This window comes from Musa acuminata, chromosome BXJ3-8 (assembly GCF_036884655.1).
Source record: "Musa acuminata AAA Group cultivar baxijiao chromosome BXJ3-8, Cavendish_Baxijiao_AAA, whole genome shotgun sequence".
In the NCBI taxonomy this organism is placed as follows: Eukaryota; Viridiplantae; Streptophyta; class Magnoliopsida; order Zingiberales; family Musaceae; genus Musa; species Musa acuminata.
In genome coordinates, this window is record NC_088356.1 from 31036878 (window position 1) to 31051633 (window position 14756).

Genomic DNA, 14756 nt, shown 5'->3' on the forward strand with positions numbered 1-14756 from the left:
GTCGACGGGAGAGGTTTTGGTCGCTCGGGGCGCAAAAAGGAGTGCAACACGAGGACTTCCCAGGGGGTCACCCATCCTAGTACTACTCTCGCCCAAGCACGCTTGACTTCGGAGTTCTGATGGGATCCGGTGCTTTAGTGCTGGTGTGATCGCACTCGCTATGTTTGCGTCGTCCCTCGCCTTTGTGCACGTAGCGGACGGAGTATGGAGCCTCTAAACCTGTCGAACGATCTCGGAGTCGCCATTGTCGGATCTCGGAATCGCCATTACCGGACACGGCAAGCGCGCGCCGAAACCATCGGGACTTTGTCGAACGAACTCGGAATCGCTATTGCGACCCCATTCCGGAAACCTCTCTCCGAGCCCCACGAGACTGACTGCGTAGCGGTCACGGCAAATTCCGAGGCCCAAAACCATCGCCTCGGAGGTCGACGGGAGAGGTTTTGGTCGCTCGGGGCGCAAAAAGGAGTGCAACACGAGGACTTCCCAGGGGGTCACCCATCCTAGTACTACTCTCGCCCAAGCACGCTTGACTTCGGAGTTCTGATGGGATCCGGTGCTTTAGTGCTGGTGTGATCGCACTCGCTATGTTTGCGTCGTCCCTCGCCTTTGTGCACGTAGCGGACGGAGTATGGAGCCTCTAAACCTGTCGAACGATCTCGGAGTCGCCATTGTCGGATCTCGGAATCGCCATTACCGGACACGGCAAGCGCGCGCCGAAACCATCGGGACTTTGTCGAACGAACTCGGAATCGCTATTGCGACCCCATTCCGGAAACCTCTCTCCGAGCCCCACGAGACTGACTGCGTAGCGGTCACGGCAAATTCCGAGGCCCAAAACCATCGCCTCGGAGGTCGACGGGAGAGGTTTTGGTCGCTCGGGGCGCAAAAAGGAGTGCAACACGAGGACTTCCCAGGGGGTCACCCATCCTAGTACTACTCTCGCCCAAGCACGCTTGACTTCGGAGTTCTGATGGGATCCGGTGCTTTAGTGCTGGTGTGATCGCACTCGCTATGTTTGCGTCGTCCCTCGCCTTTGTGCACGTAGCGGACGGAGTATGGAGCCTCTAAACCTGTCGAACGATCTCGGAGTCGCCATTGTCGGATCTCGGAATCGCCATTACCGGACACGGCAAGCGCGCGCCGAAACCATCGGGACTTTGTCGAACGAACTCGGAATCGCTATTGCGACCCCATTCCGGAAACCTCTCTCCGAGCCCCACGAGACTGACTGCGTAGCGGTCACGGCAAATTCCGAGGCCCAAAACCATCGCCTCGGAGGTCGACGGGAGAGGTTTTGGTCGCTCGGGGCGCAAAAAGGAGTGCAACACGAGGACTTCCCAGGGGGTCACCCATCCTAGTACTACTCTCGCCCAAGCACGCTTGACTTCGGAGTTCTGATGGGATCCGGTGCTTTAGTGCTGGTGTGATCGCACTCGCTATGTTTGCGTCGTCCCTCGCCTTTGTGCACGTAGCGGACGGAGTATGGAGCCTCTAAACCTGTCGAACGATCTCGGAGTCGCCATTGTCGGATCTCGGAATCGCCATTACCGGACACGGCAAGCGCGCGCCGAAACCATCGGGACTTTGTCGAACGAACTCGGAATCGCTATTGCGACCCCATTCCGGAAACCTCTCTCCGAGCCCCACGAGACTGACTGCGTAGCGGTCACGGCAAATTCCGAGGCCCAAAACCATCGCCTCGGAGGTCGACGGGAGAGGTTTTGGTCGCTCGGGGCGCAAAAAGGAGTGCAACACGAGGACTTCCCAGGGGGTCACCCATCCTAGTACTACTCTCGCCCAAGCACGCTTGACTTCGGAGTTCTGATGGGATCCGGTGCTTTAGTGCTGGTGTGATCGCACTCGCTATGTTTGCGTCGTCCCTCGCCTTTGTGCACGTAGCGGACGGAGTATGGAGCCTCTAAACCTGTCGAACGATCTCGGAGTCGCCATTGTCGGATCTCGGAATCGCCATTACCGGACACGGCAAGCGCGCGCCGAAACCATCGGGACTTTGTCGAACGAACTCGGAATCGCTATTGCGACCCCATTCCGGAAACCTCTCTCCGAGCCCCACGAGACTGACTGCGTAGCGGTCACGGCAAATTCCGAGGCCCAAAACCATCGCCTCGGAGGTCGACGGGAGAGGTTTTGGTCGCTCGGGGCGCAAAAAGGAGTGCAACACGAGGACTTCCCAGGGGGTCACCCATCCTAGTACTACTCTCGCCCAAGCACGCTTGACTTCGGAGTTCTGATGGGATCCGGTGCTTTAGTGCTGGTGTGATCGCACTCGCTATGTTTGCGTCGTCCCTCGCCTTTGTGCACGTAGCGGACGGAGTATGGAGCCTCTAAACCTGTCGAACGATCTCGGAGTCGCCATTGTCGGATCTCGGAATCGCCATTACCGGACACGGCAAGCGCGCGCCGAAACCATCGGGACTTTGTCGAACGAACTCGGAATCGCTATTGCGACCCCATTCCGGAAACCTCTCTCCGAGCCCCACGAGACTGACTGCGTAGCGGTCACGGCAAATTCCGAGGCCCAAAACCATCGCCTCGGAGGTCGACGGGAGAGGTTTTGGTCGCTCGGGGCGCAAAAAGGAGTGCAACACGAGGACTTCCCAGGGGGTCACCCATCCTAGTACTACTCTCGCCCAAGCACGCTTGACTTCGGAGTTCTGATGGGATCCGGTGCTTTAGTGCTGGTGTGATCGCACTCGCTATGTTTGCGTCGTCCCTCGCCTTTGTGCACGTAGCGGACGGAGTATGGAGCCTCTAAACCTGTCGAACGATCTCGGAGTCGCCATTGTCGGATCTCGGAATCGCCATTACCGGACACGGCAAGCGCGCGCCGAAACCATCGGGACTTTGTCGAACGAACTCGGAATCGCTATTGCGACCCCATTCCGGAAACCTCTCTCCGAGCCCCACGAGACTGACTGCGTAGCGGTCACGGCAAATTCCGAGGCCCAAAACCATCGCCTCGGAGGTCGACGGGAGAGGTTTTGGTCGCTCGGGGCGCAAAAAGGAGTGCAACACGAGGACTTCCCAGGGGGTCACCCATCCTAGTACTACTCTCGCCCAAGCACGCTTGACTTCGGAGTTCTGATGGGATCCGGTGCTTTAGTGCTGGTGTGATCGCACTCGCTATGTTTGCGTCGTCCCTCGCCTTTGTGCACGTAGCGGACGGAGTATGGAGCCTCTAAACCTGTCGAACGATCTCGGAGTCGCCATTGTCGGATCTCGGAATCGCCATTACCGGACACGGCAAGCGCGCGCCGAAACCATCGGGACTTTGTCGAACGAACTCGGAATCGCTATTGCGACCCCATTCCGGAAACCTCTCTCCGAGCCCCACGAGACTGACTGCGTAGCGGTCACGGCAAATTCCGAGGCCCAAAACCATCGCCTCGGAGGTCGACGGGAGAGGTTTTGGTCGCTCGGGGCGCAAAAAGGAGTGCAACACGAGGACTTCCCAGGGGGTCACCCATCCTAGTACTACTCTCGCCCAAGCACGCTTGACTTCGGAGTTCTGATGGGATCCGGTGCTTTAGTGCTGGTGTGATCGCACTCGCTATGTTTGCGTCGTCCCTCGCCTTTGTGCACGTAGCGGACGGAGTATGGAGCCTCTAAACCTGTCGAACGATCTCGGAGTCGCCATTGTCGGATCTCGGAATCGCCATTACCGGACACGGCAAGCGCGCGCCGAAACCATCGGGACTTTGTCGAACGAACTCGGAATCGCTATTGCGACCCCATTCCGGAAACCTCTCTCCGAGCCCCACGAGACTGACTGCGTAGCGGTCACGGCAAATTCCGAGGCCCAAAACCATCGCCTCGGAGGTCGACGGGAGAGGTTTTGGTCGCTCGGGGCGCAAAAAGGAGTGCAACACGAGGACTTCCCAGGGGGTCACCCATCCTAGTACTACTCTCGCCCAAGCACGCTTGACTTCGGAGTTCTGATGGGATCCGGTGCTTTAGTGCTGGTGTGATCGCACTCGCTATGTTTGCGTCGTCCCTCGCCTTTGTGCACGTAGCGGACGGAGTATGGAGCCTCTAAACCTGTCGAACGATCTCGGAGTCGCCATTGTCGGATCTCGGAATCGCCATTACCGGACACGGCAAGCGCGCGCCGAAACCATCGGGACTTTGTCGAACGAACTCGGAATCGCTATTGCGACCCCATTCCGGAAACCTCTCTCCGAGCCCCACGAGACTGACTGCGTAGCGGTCACGGCAAATTCCGAGGCCCAAAACCATCGCCTCGGAGGTCGACGGGAGAGGTTTTGGTCGCTCGGGGCGCAAAAAGGAGTGCAACACGAGGACTTCCCAGGGGGTCACCCATCCTAGTACTACTCTCGCCCAAGCACGCTTGACTTCGGAGTTCTGATGGGATCCGGTGCTTTAGTGCTGGTGTGATCGCACTCGCTATGTTTGCGTCGTCCCTCGCCTTTGTGCACGTAGCGGACGGAGTATGGAGCCTCTAAACCTGTCGAACGATCTCGGAGTCGCCATTGTCGGATCTCGGAATCGCCATTACCGGACACGGCAAGCGCGCGCCGAAACCATCGGGACTTTGTCGAACGAACTCGGAATCGCTATTGCGACCCCATTCCGGAAACCTCTCTCCGAGCCCCACGAGACTGACTGCGTAGCGGTCACGGCAAATTCCGAGGCCCAAAACCATCGCCTCGGAGGTCGACGGGAGAGGTTTTGGTCGCTCGGGGCGCAAAAAGGAGTGCAACACGAGGACTTCCCAGGGGGTCACCCATCCTAGTACTACTCTCGCCCAAGCACGCTTGACTTCGGAGTTCTGATGGGATCCGGTGCTTTAGTGCTGGTGTGATCGCACTCGCTATGTTTGCGTCGTCCCTCGCCTTTGTGCACGTAGCGGACGGAGTATGGAGCCTCTAAACCTGTCGAACGATCTCGGAGTCGCCATTGTCGGATCTCGGAATCGCCATTACCGGACACGGCAAGCGCGCGCCGAAACCATCGGGACTTTGTCGAACGAACTCGGAATCGCTATTGCGACCCCATTCCGGAAACCTCTCTCCGAGCCCCACGAGACTGACTGCGTAGCGGTCACGGCAAATTCCGAGGCCCAAAACCATCGCCTCGGAGGTCGACGGGAGAGGTTTTGGTCGCTCGGGGCGCAAAAAGGAGTGCAACACGAGGACTTCCCAGGGGGTCACCCATCCTAGTACTACTCTCGCCCAAGCACGCTTGACTTCGGAGTTCTGATGGGATCCGGTGCTTTAGTGCTGGTGTGATCGCACTCGCTATGTTTGCGTCGTCCCTCGCCTTTGTGCACGTAGCGGACGGAGTATGGAGCCTCTAAACCTGTCGAACGATCTCGGAGTCGCCATTGTCGGATCTCGGAATCGCCATTACCGGACACGGCAAGCGCGCGCCGAAACCATCGGGACTTTGTCGAACGAACTCGGAATCGCTATTGCGACCCCATTCCGGAAACCTCTCTCCGAGCCCCACGAGACTGACTGCGTAGCGGTCACGGCAAATTCCGAGGCCCAAAACCATCGCCTCGGAGGTCGACGGGAGAGGTTTTGGTCGCTCGGGGCGCAAAAAGGAGTGCAACACGAGGACTTCCCAGGGGGTCACCCATCCTAGTACTACTCTCGCCCAAGCACGCTTGACTTCGGAGTTCTGATGGGATCCGGTGCTTTAGTGCTGGTGTGATCGCACTCGCTATGTTTGCGTCGTCCCTCGCCTTTGTGCACGTAGCGGACGGAGTATGGAGCCTCTAAACCTGTCGAACGATCTCGGAGTCGCCATTGTCGGATCTCGGAATCGCCATTACCGGACACGGCAAGCGCGCGCCGAAACCATCGGGACTTTGTCGAACGAACTCGGAATCGCTATTGCGACCCCATTCCGGAAACCTCTCTCCGAGCCCCACGAGACTGACTGCGTAGCGGTCACGGCAAATTCCGAGGCCCAAAACCATCGCCTCGGAGGTCGACGGGAGAGGTTTTGGTCGCTCGGGGCGCAAAAAGGAGTGCAACACGAGGACTTCCCAGGGGGTCACCCATCCTAGTACTACTCTCGCCCAAGCACGCTTGACTTCGGAGTTCTGATGGGATCCGGTGCTTTAGTGCTGGTGTGATCGCACTCGCTATGTTTGCGTCGTCCCTCGCCTTTGTGCACGTAGCGGACGGAGTATGGAGCCTCTAAACCTGTCGAACGATCTCGGAGTCGCCATTGTCGGATCTCGGAATCGCCATTACCGGACACGGCAAGCGCGCGCCGAAACCATCGGGACTTTGTCGAACGAACTCGGAATCGCTATTGCGACCCCATTCCGGAAACCTCTCTCCGAGCCCCACGAGACTGACTGCGTAGCGGTCACGGCAAATTCCGAGGCCCAAAACCATCGCCTCGGAGGTCGACGGGAGAGGTTTTGGTCGCTCGGGGCGCAAAAAGGAGTGCAACACGAGGACTTCCCAGGGGGTCACCCATCCTAGTACTACTCTCGCCCAAGCACGCTTGACTTCGGAGTTCTGATGGGATCCGGTGCTTTAGTGCTGGTGTGATCGCACTCGCTATGTTTGCGTCGTCCCTCGCCTTTGTGCACGTAGCGGACGGAGTATGGAGCCTCTAAACCTGTCGAACGATCTCGGAGTCGCCATTGTCGGATCTCGGAATCGCCATTACCGGACACGGCAAGCGCGCGCCGAAACCATCGGGACTTTGTCGAACGAACTCGGAATCGCTATTGCGACCCCATTCCGGAAACCTCTCTCCGAGCCCCACGAGACTGACTGCGTAGCGGTCACGGCAAATTCCGAGGCCCAAAACCATCGCCTCGGAGGTCGACGGGAGAGGTTTTGGTCGCTCGGGGCGCAAAAAGGAGTGCAACACGAGGACTTCCCAGGGGGTCACCCATCCTAGTACTACTCTCGCCCAAGCACGCTTGACTTCGGAGTTCTGATGGGATCCGGTGCTTTAGTGCTGGTGTGATCGCACTCGCTATGTTTGCGTCGTCCCTCGCCTTTGTGCACGTAGCGGACGGAGTATGGAGCCTCTAAACCTGTCGAACGATCTCGGAGTCGCCATTGTCGGATCTCGGAATCGCCATTACCGGACACGGCAAGCGCGCGCCGAAACCATCGGGACTTTGTCGAACGAACTCGGAATCGCTATTGCGACCCCATTCCGGAAACCTCTCTCCGAGCCCCACGAGACTGACTGCGTAGCGGTCACGGCAAATTCCGAGGCCCAAAACCATCGCCTCGGAGGTCGACGGGAGAGGTTTTGGTCGCTCGGGGCGCAAAAAGGAGTGCAACACGAGGACTTCCCAGGGGGTCACCCATCCTAGTACTACTCTCGCCCAAGCACGCTTGACTTCGGAGTTCTGATGGGATCCGGTGCTTTAGTGCTGGTGTGATCGCACTCGCTATGTTTGCGTCGTCCCTCGCCTTTGTGCACGTAGCGGACGGAGTATGGAGCCTCTAAACCTGTCGAACGATCTCGGAGTCGCCATTGTCGGATCTCGGAATCGCCATTACCGGACACGGCAAGCGCGCGCCGAAACCATCGGGACTTTGTCGAACGAACTCGGAATCGCTATTGCGACCCCATTCCGGAAACCTCTCTCCGAGCCCCACGAGACTGACTGCGTAGCGGTCACGGCAAATTCCGAGGCCCAAAACCATCGCCTCGGAGGTCGACGGGAGAGGTTTTGGTCGCTCGGGGCGCAAAAAGGAGTGCAACACGAGGACTTCCCAGGGGGTCACCCATCCTAGTACTACTCTCGCCCAAGCACGCTTGACTTCGGAGTTCTGATGGGATCCGGTGCTTTAGTGCTGGTGTGATCGCACTCGCTATGTTTGCGTCGTCCCTCGCCTTTGTGCACGTAGCGGACGGAGTATGGAGCCTCTAAACCTGTCGAACGATCTCGGAGTCGCCATTGTCGGATCTCGGAATCGCCATTACCGGACACGGCAAGCGCGCGCCGAAACCATCGGGACTTTGTCGAACGAACTCGGAATCGCTATTGCGACCCCATTCCGGAAACCTCTCTCCGAGCCCCACGAGACTGACTGCGTAGCGGTCACGGCAAATTCCGAGGCCCAAAACCATCGCCTCGGAGGTCGACGGGAGAGGTTTTGGTCGCTCGGGGCGCAAAAAGGAGTGCAACACGAGGACTTCCCAGGGGGTCACCCATCCTAGTACTACTCTCGCCCAAGCACGCTTGACTTCGGAGTTCTGATGGGATCCGGTGCTTTAGTGCTGGTGTGATCGCACTCGCTATGTTTGCGTCGTCCCTCGCCTTTGTGCACGTAGCGGACGGAGTATGGAGCCTCTAAACCTGTCGAACGATCTCGGAGTCGCCATTGTCGGATCTCGGAATCGCCATTACCGGACACGGCAAGCGCGCGCCGAAACCATCGGGACTTTGTCGAACGAACTCGGAATCGCTATTGCGACCCCATTCCGGAAACCTCTCTCCGAGCCCCACGAGACTGACTGCGTAGCGGTCACGGCAAATTCCGAGGCCCAAAACCATCGCCTCGGAGGTCGACGGGAGAGGTTTTGGTCGCTCGGGGCGCAAAAAGGAGTGCAACACGAGGACTTCCCAGGGGGTCACCCATCCTAGTACTACTCTCGCCCAAGCACGCTTGACTTCGGAGTTCTGATGGGATCCGGTGCTTTAGTGCTGGTGTGATCGCACTCGCTATGTTTGCGTCGTCCCTCGCCTTTGTGCACGTAGCGGACGGAGTATGGAGCCTCTAAACCTGTCGAACGATCTCGGAGTCGCCATTGTCGGATCTCGGAATCGCCATTACCGGACACGGCAAGCGCGCGCCGAAACCATCGGGACTTTGTCGAACGAACTCGGAATCGCTATTGCGACCCCATTCCGGAAACCTCTCTCCGAGCCCCACGAGACTGACTGCGTAGCGGTCACGGCAAATTCCGAGGCCCAAAACCATCGCCTCGGAGGTCGACGGGAGAGGTTTTGGTCGCTCGGGGCGCAAAAAGGAGTGCAACACGAGGACTTCCCAGGGGGTCACCCATCCTAGTACTACTCTCGCCCAAGCACGCTTGACTTCGGAGTTCTGATGGGATCCGGTGCTTTAGTGCTGGTGTGATCGCACTCGCTATGTTTGCGTCGTCCCTCGCCTTTGTGCACGTAGCGGACGGAGTATGGAGCCTCTAAACCTGTCGAACGATCTCGGAGTCGCCATTGTCGGATCTCGGAATCGCCATTACCGGACACGGCAAGCGCGCGCCGAAACCATCGGGACTTTGTCGAACGAACTCGGAATCGCTATTGCGACCCCATTCCGGAAACCTCTCTCCGAGCCCCACGAGACTGACTGCGTAGCGGTCACGGCAAATTCCGAGGCCCAAAACCATCGCCTCGGAGGTCGACGGGAGAGGTTTTGGTCGCTCGGGGCGCAAAAAGGAGTGCAACACGAGGACTTCCCAGGGGGTCACCCATCCTAGTACTACTCTCGCCCAAGCACGCTTGACTTCGGAGTTCTGATGGGATCCGGTGCTTTAGTGCTGGTGTGATCGCACTCGCTATGTTTGCGTCGTCCCTCGCCTTTGTGCACGTAGCGGACGGAGTATGGAGCCTCTAAACCTGTCGAACGATCTCGGAGTCGCCATTGTCGGATCTCGGAATCGCCATTACCGGACACGGCAAGCGCGCGCCGAAACCATCGGGACTTTGTCGAACGAACTCGGAATCGCTATTGCGACCCCATTCCGGAAACCTCTCTCCGAGCCCCACGAGACTGACTGCGTAGCGGTCACGGCAAATTCCGAGGCCCAAAACCATCGCCTCGGAGGTCGACGGGAGAGGTTTTGGTCGCTCGGGGCGCAAAAAGGAGTGCAACACGAGGACTTCCCAGGGGGTCACCCATCCTAGTACTACTCTCGCCCAAGCACGCTTGACTTCGGAGTTCTGATGGGATCCGGTGCTTTAGTGCTGGTGTGATCGCACTCGCTATGTTTGCGTCGTCCCTCGCCTTTGTGCACGTAGCGGACGGAGTATGGAGCCTCTAAACCTGTCGAACGATCTCGGAGTCGCCATTGTCGGATCTCGGAATCGCCATTACCGGACACGGCAAGCGCGCGCCGAAACCATCGGGACTTTGTCGAACGAACTCGGAATCGCTATTGCGACCCCATTCCGGAAACCTCTCTCCGAGCCCCACGAGACTGACTGCGTAGCGGTCACGGCAAATTCCGAGGCCCAAAACCATCGCCTCGGAGGTCGACGGGAGAGGTTTTGGTCGCTCGGGGCGCAAAAAGGAGTGCAACACGAGGACTTCCCAGGGGGTCACCCATCCTAGTACTACTCTCGCCCAAGCACGCTTGACTTCGGAGTTCTGATGGGATCCGGTGCTTTAGTGCTGGTGTGATCGCACTCGCTATGTTTGCGTCGTCCCTCGCCTTTGTGCACGTAGCGGACGGAGTATGGAGCCTCTAAACCTGTCGAACGATCTCGGAGTCGCCATTGTCGGATCTCGGAATCGCCATTACCGGACACGGCAAGCGCGCGCCGAAACCATCGGGACTTTGTCGAACGAACTCGGAATCGCTATTGCGACCCCATTCCGGAAACCTCTCTCCGAGCCCCACGAGACTGACTGCGTAGCGGTCACGGCAAATTCCGAGGCCCAAAACCATCGCCTCGGAGGTCGACGGGAGAGGTTTTGGTCGCTCGGGGCGCAAAAAGGAGTGCAACACGAGGACTTCCCAGGGGGTCACCCATCCTAGTACTACTCTCGCCCAAGCACGCTTGACTTCGGAGTTCTGATGGGATCCGGTGCTTTAGTGCTGGTGTGATCGCACTCGCTATGTTTGCGTCGTCCCTCGCCTTTGTGCACGTAGCGGACGGAGTATGGAGCCTCTAAACCTGTCGAACGATCTCGGAGTCGCCATTGTCGGATCTCGGAATCGCCATTACCGGACACGGCAAGCGCGCGCCGAAACCATCGGGACTTTGTCGAACGAACTCGGAATCGCTATTGCGACCCCATTCCGGAAACCTCTCTCCGAGCCCCACGAGACTGACTGCGTAGCGGTCATGGCAAATTCCGAGGCCCAAAACCATCGCCTCGGAGGTCGACGGGAGAGGTTTTGGTCGCTCGGGGCGCAAAAAGGAGTGCAACACGAGGACTTCCCAGGGGGTCACCCATCCTAGTACTACTCTCGCCCAAGCACGCTTGACTTCGGAGTTCTGATGGGATCCGGTGCTTTAGTGCTGGTGTGATCGCACTCGCTATGTTTGCGTCGTCCCTCGCCTTTGTGCACGTAGCGGACGGAGTATGGAGCCTCTAAACCTGTCGAACGATCTCGGAGTCGCCATTGTCGGATCTCGGAATCGCCATTACCGGACACGGCAAGCGCGCGCCGAAACCATCGGGACTTTGTCGAACGAACTCGGAATCGCTATTGCGACCCCATTCCGGAAACCTCTCTCCGAGCCCCACGAGACTGACTGCGTAGCGGTCACGGCAAATTCCGAGGCCCAAAACCATCGCCTCGGAGGTCGACGGGAGAGGTTTTGGTCGCTCGGGGCGCAAAAAGGAGTGCAACACGAGGACTTCCCAGGGGGTCACCCATCCTAGTACTACTCTCGCCCAAGCACGCTTGACTTCGGAGTTCTGATGGGATCCGGTGCTTTAGTGCTGGTGTGATCGCACTCGCTATGTTTGCGTCGTCCCTCGCCTTTGTGCACGTAGCGGACGGAGTATGGAGCCTCTAAACCTGTCGAACGATCTCGGAGTCGCCATTGTCGGATCTCGGAATCGCCATTACCGGACACGGCAAGCGCGCGCCGAAACCATCGGGACTTTGTCGAACGAACTCGGAATCGCTATTGCGACCCCATTCCGGAAACCTCTCTCCGAGCCCCACGAGACTGACTGCGTAGCGGTCACGGCAAATTCCGAGGCCCAAAACCATCGCCTCGGAGGTCGACGGGAGAGGTTTTGGTCGCTCGGGGCGCAAAAAGGAGTGCAACACGAGGACTTCCCAGGGGGTCACCCATCCTAGTACTACTCTCGCCCAAGCACGCTTGACTTCGGAGTTCTGATGGGATCCGGTGCTTTAGTGCTGGTGTGATCGCACTCGCTATGTTTGCGTCGTCCCTCGCCTTTGTGCACGTAGCGGACGGAGTATGGAGCCTCTAAACCTGTCGAACGATCTCGGAGTCGCCATTGTCGGATCTCGGAATCGCCATTACCGGACACGGCAAGCGCGCGCCGAAACCATCGGGACTTTGTCGAACGAACTCGGAATCGCTATTGCGACCCCATTCCGGAAACCTCTCTCCGAGCCCCACGAGACTGACTGCGTAGCGGTCACGGCAAATTCCGAGGCCCAAAACCATCGCCTCGGAGGTCGACGGGAGAGGTTTTGGTCGCTCGGGGCGCAAAAAGGAGTGCAACACGAGGACTTCCCAGGGGGTCACCCATCCTAGTACTACTCTCGCCCAAGCACGCTTGACTTCGGAGTTCTGATGGGATCCGGTGCTTTAGTGCTGGTGTGATCGCACTCGCTATGTTTGCGTCGTCCCTCGCCTTTGTGCACGTAGCGGACGGAGTATGGAGCCTCTAAACCTGTCGAACGATCTCGGAGTCGCCATTGTCGGATCTCGGAATCGCCATTACCGGACACGGCAAGCGCGCGCCGAAACCATCGGGACTTTGTCGAACGAACTCGGAATCGCTATTGCGACCCCATTCCGGAAACCTCTCTCCGAGCCCCACGAGACTGACTGCGTAGCGGTCACGGCAAATTCCGAGGCCCAAAACCATCGCCTCGGAGGTCGACGGGAGAGGTTTTGGTCGCTCGGGGCGCAAAAAGGAGTGCAACACGAGGACTTCCCAGGGGGTCACCCATCCTAGTACTACTCTCGCCCAAGCACGCTTGACTTCGGAGTTCTGATGGGATCCGGTGCTTTAGTGCTGGTGTGATCGCACTCGCTATGTTTGCGTCGTCCCTCGCCTTTGTGCACGTAGCGGACGGAGTATGGAGCCTCTAAACCTGTCGAACGATCTCGGAGTCGCCATTGTCGGATCTCGGAATCGCCATTACCGGACACGGCAAGCGCGCGCCGAAACCATCGGGACTTTGTCGAACGAACTCGGAATCGCTATTGCGACCCCATTCCGGAAACCTCTCTCCGAGCCCCACGAGACTGACTGCGTAGCGGTCACGGCAAATTCCGAGGCCCAAAACCATCGCCTCGGAGGTCGACGGGAGAGGTTTTGGTCGCTCGGGGCGCAAAAAGGAGTGCAACACGAGGACTTCCCAGGGGGTCACCCATCCTAGTACTACTCTCGCCCAAGCACGCTTGACTTCGGAGTTCTGATGGGATCCGGTGCTTTAGTGCTGGTGTGATCGCACTCGCTATGTTTGCGTCGTCCCTCGCCTTTGTGCACGTAGCGGACGGAGTATGGAGCCTCTAAACCTGTCGAACGATCTCGGAGTCGCCATTGTCGGATCTCGGAATCGCCATTACCGGACACGGCAAGCGCGCGCCGAAACCATCGGGACTTTGTCGAACGAACTCGGAATCGCTATTGCGACCCCATTCCGGAAACCTCTCTCCGAGCCCCACGAGACTGACTGCGTAGCGGTCACGGCAAATTCCGAGGCCCAAAACCATCGCCTCGGAGGTCGACGGGAGAGGTTTTGGTCGCTCGGGGCGCAAAAAGGAGTGCAACACGAGGACTTCCCAGGGGGTCACCCATCCTAGTACTACTCTCGCCCAAGCACGCTTGACTTCGGAGTTCTGATGGGATCCGGTGCTTTAGTGCTGGTGTGATCGCACTCGCTATGTTTGCGTCGTCCCTCGCCTTTGTGCACGTAGCGGACGGAGTATGGAGCCTCTAAACCTGTCGAACGATCTCGGAGTCGCCATTGTCGGATCTCGGAATCGCCATTACCGGACACGGCAAGCGCGCGCCGAAACCATCGGGACTTTGTCGAACGAACTCGGAATCGCTATTGCGACCCCATTCCGGAAACCTCTCTCCGAGCCCCACGAGACTGACTGCGTAGCGGTCACGGCAAATTCCGAGGCCCAAAACCATCGCCTCGGAGGTCGACGGGAGAGGTTTTGGTCGCTCGGGGCGCAAAAAGGAGTGCAACACGAGGACTTCCCAGGGGGTCACCCATCCTAGTACTACTCTCGCCCAAGCACGCTTGACTTCGGAGTTCTGATGGGATCCGGTGCTTTAGTGCTGGTGTGATCGCACTCGCTATGTTTGCGTCGTCCCTCGCCTTTGTGCACGTAGCGGACGGAGTATGGAGCCTCTAAACCTGTCGAACGATCTCGGAGTCGCCATTGTCGGATCTCGGAATCGCCATTACCGGACACGGCAAGCGCGCGCCGAAACCATCGGGACTTTGTCGAACGAACTCGGAATCGCTATTGCGACCCCATTCCGGAAACCTCTCTCCGAGCCCCACGAGACTGACTGCGTAGCGGTCACGGCAAATTCCGAGGCCCAAAACCATCGCCTCGGAGGTCGACGGGAGAGGTTTTGGTCGCTCGGGGCGCAAAAAGGAGTGCAACACGAGGACTTCCCAGGGGGTCACCCATCCTAGTACTACTCTCGCCCAAGCACGCTTGACTTCGGAGTTCTGATGGGATCCGGTGCTTTAGTGCTGGTGTGATCGCACTCGCTATGTTTGCGTCGTCCCTCGCCTTTGTGCACGTAGCGGACGGAGTATGGAGCCTCTAAACCTGTCGAACGATCTCGGAG

The 14756-nt window shown here is 58.5% G+C and overlaps 35 non-coding genes across 35 annotated transcripts; all 35 read right to left on the reverse strand.

The window, feature by feature from the left end:
- Positions 1-38: 38 nt before the first annotated feature.
- On the reverse strand, positions 39-157 carry LOC135646919 (5S ribosomal RNA). The gene has a single exon (XR_010499671.1). It is a non-coding gene; the product is annotated as a 5S ribosomal RNA (ribosomal RNA).
- A 308-nt stretch (positions 158-465) lies between these two features.
- On the reverse strand, positions 466-584 carry LOC135646920 (5S ribosomal RNA). The gene has a single exon (XR_010499672.1). It is a non-coding gene; the product is annotated as a 5S ribosomal RNA (ribosomal RNA).
- A 308-nt stretch (positions 585-892) lies between these two features.
- On the reverse strand, positions 893-1011 carry LOC135646921 (5S ribosomal RNA). The gene has a single exon (XR_010499673.1). It is a non-coding gene; the product is annotated as a 5S ribosomal RNA (ribosomal RNA).
- Positions 1012-1319: 308 nt separating this feature from the next.
- Positions 1320-1438, reverse strand: LOC135646922 (5S ribosomal RNA). The gene has a single exon (XR_010499674.1). It is a non-coding gene; the product is annotated as a 5S ribosomal RNA (ribosomal RNA).
- A 308-nt stretch (positions 1439-1746) lies between these two features.
- LOC135646924 (5S ribosomal RNA) lies at positions 1747-1865 on the reverse strand. Its single transcript, XR_010499676.1, has one exon. It is a non-coding gene; the product is annotated as a 5S ribosomal RNA (ribosomal RNA).
- A 308-nt stretch (positions 1866-2173) lies between these two features.
- On the reverse strand, positions 2174-2292 carry LOC135646925 (5S ribosomal RNA). The gene has a single exon (XR_010499677.1). It is a non-coding gene; the product is annotated as a 5S ribosomal RNA (ribosomal RNA).
- A 308-nt stretch (positions 2293-2600) lies between these two features.
- LOC135646926 (5S ribosomal RNA) lies at positions 2601-2719 on the reverse strand. The gene has a single exon (XR_010499678.1). It is a non-coding gene; the product is annotated as a 5S ribosomal RNA (ribosomal RNA).
- A 308-nt stretch (positions 2720-3027) lies between these two features.
- Positions 3028-3146, reverse strand: LOC135646927 (5S ribosomal RNA). Its single transcript, XR_010499679.1, has one exon. It is a non-coding gene; the product is annotated as a 5S ribosomal RNA (ribosomal RNA).
- Positions 3147-3454: 308 nt separating this feature from the next.
- On the reverse strand, positions 3455-3573 carry LOC135646928 (5S ribosomal RNA). Its single transcript, XR_010499680.1, has one exon. It is a non-coding gene; the product is annotated as a 5S ribosomal RNA (ribosomal RNA).
- Positions 3574-3881: 308 nt separating this feature from the next.
- Positions 3882-4000, reverse strand: LOC135646929 (5S ribosomal RNA). Its single transcript, XR_010499681.1, has one exon. It is a non-coding gene; the product is annotated as a 5S ribosomal RNA (ribosomal RNA).
- A 308-nt stretch (positions 4001-4308) lies between these two features.
- On the reverse strand, positions 4309-4427 carry LOC135646930 (5S ribosomal RNA). Its single transcript, XR_010499682.1, has one exon. It is a non-coding gene; the product is annotated as a 5S ribosomal RNA (ribosomal RNA).
- A 308-nt stretch (positions 4428-4735) lies between these two features.
- Positions 4736-4854, reverse strand: LOC135646931 (5S ribosomal RNA). Its single transcript, XR_010499683.1, has one exon. It is a non-coding gene; the product is annotated as a 5S ribosomal RNA (ribosomal RNA).
- A 308-nt stretch (positions 4855-5162) lies between these two features.
- LOC135646932 (5S ribosomal RNA) lies at positions 5163-5281 on the reverse strand. Its single transcript, XR_010499684.1, has one exon. It is a non-coding gene; the product is annotated as a 5S ribosomal RNA (ribosomal RNA).
- Positions 5282-5589: 308 nt separating this feature from the next.
- LOC135646933 (5S ribosomal RNA) lies at positions 5590-5708 on the reverse strand. Its single transcript, XR_010499685.1, has one exon. It is a non-coding gene; the product is annotated as a 5S ribosomal RNA (ribosomal RNA).
- A 308-nt stretch (positions 5709-6016) lies between these two features.
- LOC135646936 (5S ribosomal RNA) lies at positions 6017-6135 on the reverse strand. The gene has a single exon (XR_010499687.1). It is a non-coding gene; the product is annotated as a 5S ribosomal RNA (ribosomal RNA).
- A 308-nt stretch (positions 6136-6443) lies between these two features.
- LOC135646937 (5S ribosomal RNA) lies at positions 6444-6562 on the reverse strand. The gene has a single exon (XR_010499688.1). It is a non-coding gene; the product is annotated as a 5S ribosomal RNA (ribosomal RNA).
- A 308-nt stretch (positions 6563-6870) lies between these two features.
- LOC135646938 (5S ribosomal RNA) lies at positions 6871-6989 on the reverse strand. The gene has a single exon (XR_010499689.1). It is a non-coding gene; the product is annotated as a 5S ribosomal RNA (ribosomal RNA).
- A 308-nt stretch (positions 6990-7297) lies between these two features.
- Positions 7298-7416, reverse strand: LOC135646939 (5S ribosomal RNA). Its single transcript, XR_010499690.1, has one exon. It is a non-coding gene; the product is annotated as a 5S ribosomal RNA (ribosomal RNA).
- A 308-nt stretch (positions 7417-7724) lies between these two features.
- Positions 7725-7843, reverse strand: LOC135646940 (5S ribosomal RNA). Its single transcript, XR_010499691.1, has one exon. It is a non-coding gene; the product is annotated as a 5S ribosomal RNA (ribosomal RNA).
- Positions 7844-8151: 308 nt separating this feature from the next.
- Positions 8152-8270, reverse strand: LOC135646941 (5S ribosomal RNA). The gene has a single exon (XR_010499692.1). It is a non-coding gene; the product is annotated as a 5S ribosomal RNA (ribosomal RNA).
- Positions 8271-8578: 308 nt separating this feature from the next.
- On the reverse strand, positions 8579-8697 carry LOC135646942 (5S ribosomal RNA). The gene has a single exon (XR_010499693.1). It is a non-coding gene; the product is annotated as a 5S ribosomal RNA (ribosomal RNA).
- A 308-nt stretch (positions 8698-9005) lies between these two features.
- On the reverse strand, positions 9006-9124 carry LOC135646943 (5S ribosomal RNA). The gene has a single exon (XR_010499694.1). It is a non-coding gene; the product is annotated as a 5S ribosomal RNA (ribosomal RNA).
- A 308-nt stretch (positions 9125-9432) lies between these two features.
- Positions 9433-9551, reverse strand: LOC135646944 (5S ribosomal RNA). The gene has a single exon (XR_010499695.1). It is a non-coding gene; the product is annotated as a 5S ribosomal RNA (ribosomal RNA).
- A 308-nt stretch (positions 9552-9859) lies between these two features.
- LOC135646945 (5S ribosomal RNA) lies at positions 9860-9978 on the reverse strand. Its single transcript, XR_010499696.1, has one exon. It is a non-coding gene; the product is annotated as a 5S ribosomal RNA (ribosomal RNA).
- A 308-nt stretch (positions 9979-10286) lies between these two features.
- LOC135646947 (5S ribosomal RNA) lies at positions 10287-10405 on the reverse strand. Its single transcript, XR_010499698.1, has one exon. It is a non-coding gene; the product is annotated as a 5S ribosomal RNA (ribosomal RNA).
- Positions 10406-10713: 308 nt separating this feature from the next.
- On the reverse strand, positions 10714-10832 carry LOC135646948 (5S ribosomal RNA). Its single transcript, XR_010499699.1, has one exon. It is a non-coding gene; the product is annotated as a 5S ribosomal RNA (ribosomal RNA).
- Positions 10833-11140: 308 nt separating this feature from the next.
- Positions 11141-11259, reverse strand: LOC135646949 (5S ribosomal RNA). The gene has a single exon (XR_010499700.1). It is a non-coding gene; the product is annotated as a 5S ribosomal RNA (ribosomal RNA).
- A 308-nt stretch (positions 11260-11567) lies between these two features.
- LOC135646950 (5S ribosomal RNA) lies at positions 11568-11686 on the reverse strand. The gene has a single exon (XR_010499701.1). It is a non-coding gene; the product is annotated as a 5S ribosomal RNA (ribosomal RNA).
- Positions 11687-11994: 308 nt separating this feature from the next.
- LOC135646952 (5S ribosomal RNA) lies at positions 11995-12113 on the reverse strand. The gene has a single exon (XR_010499702.1). It is a non-coding gene; the product is annotated as a 5S ribosomal RNA (ribosomal RNA).
- Positions 12114-12421: 308 nt separating this feature from the next.
- On the reverse strand, positions 12422-12540 carry LOC135646953 (5S ribosomal RNA). The gene has a single exon (XR_010499703.1). It is a non-coding gene; the product is annotated as a 5S ribosomal RNA (ribosomal RNA).
- A 308-nt stretch (positions 12541-12848) lies between these two features.
- On the reverse strand, positions 12849-12967 carry LOC135646954 (5S ribosomal RNA). The gene has a single exon (XR_010499704.1). It is a non-coding gene; the product is annotated as a 5S ribosomal RNA (ribosomal RNA).
- A 308-nt stretch (positions 12968-13275) lies between these two features.
- Positions 13276-13394, reverse strand: LOC135646955 (5S ribosomal RNA). Its single transcript, XR_010499705.1, has one exon. It is a non-coding gene; the product is annotated as a 5S ribosomal RNA (ribosomal RNA).
- Positions 13395-13702: 308 nt separating this feature from the next.
- Positions 13703-13821, reverse strand: LOC135646956 (5S ribosomal RNA). Its single transcript, XR_010499706.1, has one exon. It is a non-coding gene; the product is annotated as a 5S ribosomal RNA (ribosomal RNA).
- Positions 13822-14129: 308 nt separating this feature from the next.
- LOC135646957 (5S ribosomal RNA) lies at positions 14130-14248 on the reverse strand. Its single transcript, XR_010499707.1, has one exon. It is a non-coding gene; the product is annotated as a 5S ribosomal RNA (ribosomal RNA).
- Positions 14249-14556: 308 nt separating this feature from the next.
- LOC135646959 (5S ribosomal RNA) lies at positions 14557-14675 on the reverse strand. The gene has a single exon (XR_010499709.1). It is a non-coding gene; the product is annotated as a 5S ribosomal RNA (ribosomal RNA).
- Between the last annotated feature and the right edge of the window lie 81 nt (positions 14676-14756).